This window comes from Chinchilla lanigera, unplaced genomic scaffold, assembly GCF_000276665.1.
Source record: "Chinchilla lanigera isolate Chin_1 unplaced genomic scaffold, ChiLan1.0 scaffold00050, whole genome shotgun sequence".
NCBI lineage: Eukaryota > Metazoa > Chordata > Mammalia > Rodentia > Chinchillidae > Chinchilla > Chinchilla lanigera.
The window spans coordinates 14,088,678-14,094,451 of NW_004955451.1; positions in this window are offsets into that span (position 1 = coordinate 14,088,678).

Consider the following 5,774-nt stretch of genomic DNA (forward strand, 5'->3'; position numbering starts at 1 on the left):
TTCTTGAGATAGGGTCTCACTATGCAGTTCAGGCTGGGCTTGAGCTCACTTTATAGCCCAGGCTGTTCTCGAACTTGCAATGATCCTCCTGCCCAAGTGCTGGGATTACAGATGTGCACCTCCACACCCGGCACTAAGTGGAATTTAAATCTTTTTTTTTTTTTTTTTTTTAGTACTGGGAATCAAATTTAGGTACTTGCAAGCTTGCCAGGCAGACACTATGCTGCTGAGCTATACCCATGGCCCTGAATTTAAATCTTGATTCCTGGCTGGGCATGGTGGCGCATGCCTGTAATCCCAGTACTCAGGAGGCTGAGGTAGGAGGATTGTTGCAAGTTTGAGACCAGCCTGGGCTACAAAGTGAGCTTAAGGCCAGCTTGAACTGCACAGTGAGACCTTGTCTCTAAAAGACAAAAAAAAAAAAAAAATCTTGATTCCTATTTTTTTTTTTTAAAGCATGCATGCATGTGTATATACATGTAGTGTTTTCTTTCCTTTTGAGACAGGGTCTTGCTATGTAGCTCCTCAGCTGGCCTTGAACTTGCAAAGGCCCTCCTACCTCAGCCTCCCTAGTGCTGGGATCACAGGTGTGTGCACCGCTCCCAGTTGAGCTGCTTTATCTTGTCACAGGTTGGCAAGAAGCCTCTTGAGGGCAGAAGGCCTTGCTGAAGGCAAAACCTGGGGGCTGCAGCATGCTGGGAGGGCCAAGATCCAGGAAAGCTTTCTGGGACGGATTGCTGGAGCCAGCTGACAGAAAGTGGGATGCCCCATTCAATGGGAATCTTTTTATTTTTTTTTAGTGAGACAGAGTCTTGCTATGTAGTCAGGTTGTCCTTAAGCTCACAATTCTCCTGCCTTAGCCTCCCAAGTGCTAGGATTATAGGCGTGTGGCACCATGCCCAGCTACATTTGAATTTTATTGAAATGATTTTAGTTAAGAGTATGCTATGCAAAAAAATGTGTGCTATGCAGTGCTGGGTGGCACATACCTGTAATCCTAGCACTTGGGAGACTGAAGCAGGAGGACTGCTTCGAGTTCAAGGCCAGCCTGAACTATATAGCAAGACCCTGTCTCAAAAAAATTAAAACAAACAAAAAGAAAATATAAAGCTATATAGTGAGACCCTGTCTCAAAAAGATATGAAAAAAGGGGATGGGAATTTAGCTCAGTGGCACAGCACCTGCCTGGCAAGTGCAAGGTCGTGAGTTCGATTGCCGGTACCGGAAAAACAAAACAAAACAAAACAAAAAAACAAAAAAGACATGAAAAAACACCCGAAAATATCTCATGTGATACTCACTGGTTACTTGAAATTCTAACTTTAGTGTCCTGCTTTTCATCTGGCCACCTGCCTTTAAAGGGGATATCTTGTAAGTTTGGGTGCCTTCTGGGTATAGAGGCCTCTCAGGAAAGCTATGCAGGGGGGCTGGGGATATGATTAGGTCAGCCAGGTGGGGGGCCAGGGTTTACTGACCCTGCAGTAAGGCTTGATGCCCTAAAGTTCTTAGCTGCTAGGTGAAGAACTCATCCTATAACTGTGAGGACCAGGGAAGGAGTTCGAAGAAGGGAAAGAACCTACCAACTAACATCAGGGCCTAGGCTTGTAATCTCGGCACTCTGAGAGGCTGAGGCAGGAGGATCCCAAGTTCAAGGCCAACCTGGGCAACTTTGCAAGACCCTGACTCAAAATGCTGTAATAAGGAGGGCTGGGGTGGTAGCGTGAAGGATGGAAAAGTGCTGGTGAGTGGCTGAAAGGCCAGCAGGGCCCGGGGACCCCTTGCATGTGGTGGGACCTGGAGCCACCACCCTTTCTTTGCACCTCAGGTTCACCCTGTCAGTGCTGAGCTCCCGCCTCAAGAGGAAGGTGCCCTGCTGGATGCCTGTACCTGGCCAGCGGCTTGAGGCCTCTTCTGCCCATAGCGTTGTCTCAGGCCTCTCCCCAGTGGTGTGGGTCCTGGCCCTTGCTGTGGCCCTGCCTCTGGTCCCTGGTCCCTGGTCCTGTCTCCTCTCCATGCCTGGGGTGGTAGACCTGATCGCCCTCCTTCCCTTTCTTTTCTTCTCTTGTTTGGCAGTACTGGGGGTTGAATCTAGGACCTTTGCACTGAGCTACATCCCCACCCCTTTATTTTTGTTCATTTTGGGTCTTGCTAAGTGACTGAGTTGCGGTGACTGGGTTCCAGCTTGTGATCCTCCTGCCTCAGCCTCTTAAGGTGCTGGGATTCCAGGTTTGGACCACCATGCTCAGCTGCTGCGTGACCTCTTTCTTAGCACCCACGCGCTGGGTCCTCCTGCAGAGAAGCAGAAGGGAAGGAGGGGGCCTGAGGCTCTCCTGTCAGCCTCCGGAAGCCCAAAGTCCTGACCGAAAACTGAAGACTGACCGCAAGATGGGGAGACACAGCCTGGAGGGACAAGTGCCAGGTGGCCTCCAGGACTGCAGTCTTCCTGGAGGTGTGTGTTGGGATGGCGGGGACAGAGGAACAACCTGACCTTGGAGGACAGCTGGGGACGCTGAGGCCTTGGGCCAAGGCTGCTGCATCTCCACCCCACCCCTGGGGCCCACAGGCTTCTGCCGCGTCTGTCCCTCTGCTTGTCCTGTTGCAGTCTGTCCCCGTCCCCTTCCCTCCACGATCCTGGGGTGGTGCCCCACAGCCTCCCTTTCGTGGCTTGAACCCCTCACCCCCCACAACCGCATCCTGAGCCTGCAGGAGCCATCCTGGGGTCAGTGAGCGGGCCAAGTGCCAGATGACCCTGTTGTGGGCGGTGCAGGGCAGCAGAGGGACAGTAGGAACAGTGAGACCATGGCCTGAGACTCTGTTCCTCAGCACAGGCCCAGTCCCCCTGTCACCCTGACGCAACTGGCCAGGTGCCCCCTCTCTAACCCTGGGGAGCTCTGGCCTCTGGTAGCTGCAGGCAGAATGGCCACGGGCTAGAACTTCCCTGTCGCACTTAAGGCTATGTCCCCTCCATCTTGCTCCCAGCCCTTGGTCTGGTGTCACCTGCTGGGGAGCTTTTCCCACTGAGGACCTGGCTCCCAGCAGTTCCATTGGCTGGCACCAGTTCTCCTGCCACTGTCACTGCTGGCCGACCTCACTGGTGAAGCTGGTGACTGGAACGGAGCATGGGCCGGACCCTCAGGCAGGAAGCCGGTCCCTGTCTTGCTCACCATGTCCTTCAGCCTCTGCTGAAGACCAAGTGTGTTACATCCTGTCTAACTGGAGGATGGGGCCCAGAGAGGTTAGGTAACTTGCCCAAGAACACACAGCTGACAAGTGGCAGAATGAGCACCTGAATCTGAGTCCATGTCCAGGCAGACACAGCAGTGGAGTCTCCTGGGCTGAGTCCATCACCCCCACCCTGGTTTCCACCACTTCTTCTAACTTCTTTTTCAATACACTTAGACCAGGTGTTGGGCACTGCCAAGCAAGTCCCCTTTTCCAGCTCAGCAAGCCCAAAGGCAGCTTCAGATATGCTTGGTCCCTGGCCCTCTATGTAGAGCAAGACCCTCAGACCCTAGGACAAGGCCCAGTTCCACACCACACAGCAAGGTGGCAGGATGGGTGGAGTCAGACTTCAGGGCAGGCGGTTGTGCGCGTGTGTGTGCAGCTTCGTGGCAGAGCAGAGGCTTAGCATGGGAGAGGCCCTGGGATCAACCTTAGCACCCCTCGCAAAACGAAACAAAAAAGGGAAAATGGCTCCAGTGACCTCTTCCTGTGGCCACTCCACCCGCACCCCTCACTCCGGGACCAGAGCCGGCTGTTTTCTGCCCTGCCCAGCGCTGCGAGTGGGGGCCGAGGTGGGTCCTGACGGGCGGCTCAGCAGGGCCGACTCCTGCCTCCCTCGAAGGCTGACTTCCGTGTGGGGCTCAGGAATCCTCCGGGCCCCGGTGGGGGTCTGCCTTCCTCCCGGAGATGCAATTCAGGTGTGGCCCCATCCTTGCCGGGCACGTCCCCACCTCCCTTGAGATTGGTCCTCTCCTCGCCACCAGCGCCCCCAGCCTCCTTGCAATTCCTCCCGGGTGTCCTCAGGGTTCCAGCCCAGGCCGCCCCGGAGGTGAGGAGCGAAGGGAAGGGAAGCTTCCTGGACTTTCTGCTGTGCCCTTGGTCGGGGCGGCCACCCTCCTGTTCTCCCCAGTGCTCTCTGGGTCCCTTTGCCGACTGACACCCGCTCTGCGCTGTTCCCCGCCTTCCCCCCAGGGCCCGGGGGCACCCTTGCTCTCCTCAGTGACCAGGTCAGCCAAGGTCCAGGCCCCTCCCCGGCCCTCAGGCCCAGCTTCCCCTTCCCGTTCCGGACAAGTGTGTCTCCCGGTGCCCTCTCCTCTCCACGTGGCCCGGAATCCTAAGGAGCGAGTGCGACTGTGGTGCTGCAGCCCGGGCTGCAGAGGGTCTGGAGGACACGGGGGCAGCAGGCACGGGGCTGGCTGCTGGGAGGAGGGCTGTGAGGGCTTCCGCCTGCTTCCGGCCTAGGCACAGGCCGGCGCTGGAGACCTAGCAGCAGGCGGGCCGTCTGTGGGCAGCAGAAGTGTCAGTGAGGCGCTGTCTGCGTCTCCAGGCTCCCAGCAGAGAGCAGAACCACCTTCGCGGAGTCCAGGAAGGGGACCTGCAGCCTCCAGCCCCACTTGATCCTAATCAGAAGCCACAGCTGTGACGCCAGACGCAGCCTCCCAGCCCCTCTCCTGAGCCTGCCACGGGAAGAGGGGAAACCCCATCCACCTGGGTAAGGAGCTGGCCTGAGCAGTGCTGCTCGCTCAGTGCCAGGGATGTTAATCCATGTTTCATTGTACTCACCTTTCTTTTATAGAAGTTTTGAATTAAGTCATTTAAGACGGCATATTATACTTTCCACGTTATACACTTCCCTTGGTTTTGGGGTCCCTGTAAACTCAGGCAGAAGACATTTTCTGGAGCAAAGGAATAAATCAACCAAACTAGCTGTAATTTTCCCCAAGTAATTATGACAAAAAGTAAAGCCTCCAAAAGATCATCCAACATTCAAATCACTATGCCTGCCCAGCGTGGTGGTGCATGCCTGTAATCCTAACACTTGCGAGGCTAAGGCAGGGGGATTGCTGCGAATTCAAGGCCAGCGGGGGCTACATAGTGAGACCGTCTCAAGTGAAAAAAAAAATCACTCTGCCTACCTAAAATCGCAGTTCTAGAGATCTGGGAAATACTGTACCTACTTTCTAGCCCACAGGTTCAACTTAGTGAGCCCTTGTCTCAAAATAAATAAAAAGCATTGTGTCTAGTTGACCGGGGTCAGGACAGCCATGCGGAAGCTGGAAACCAGGAGGACCTTGTGCAATACCTGGGGAGAGCCCCTGGAAGCCATTCTGCCCCTGACAGTACAGGCCGCGGTGCAGGAGCGTGTGGCGCTCCAGAGAGGTCTGCACCAAGATTCCTGCTGCCTGTGCTGATGGCTGGGGAAAGGACACTAAGTGGTTGCGGGGTCCCAATGCGCTGGGAGGCTGGAGAGAAAATGCTACAAAAAATGGCTTTCACCCCAGATGGCTCACTTGAGATGTTAATAAGAACTGCCTCCTCAGTATTCTATAGCCATGACAAGGAGGTGGCCAAGGAGAGAAAACAGACTGAGAAAAAGCAGCTGCTTTTGCAGCAGTACTAAGAGAAACAGATGCCAAGTCTGATTCCCGGGGCCCCAAGAAGAACTTGATGACTGTATTCATCTGCTACCACTGTTAAAAGCCAGGCCACCTCAAGAAGAACTGCCCTCAGAGGCCCCATGGGCCATGCCCTGAATGCAAAGGTGACCACTG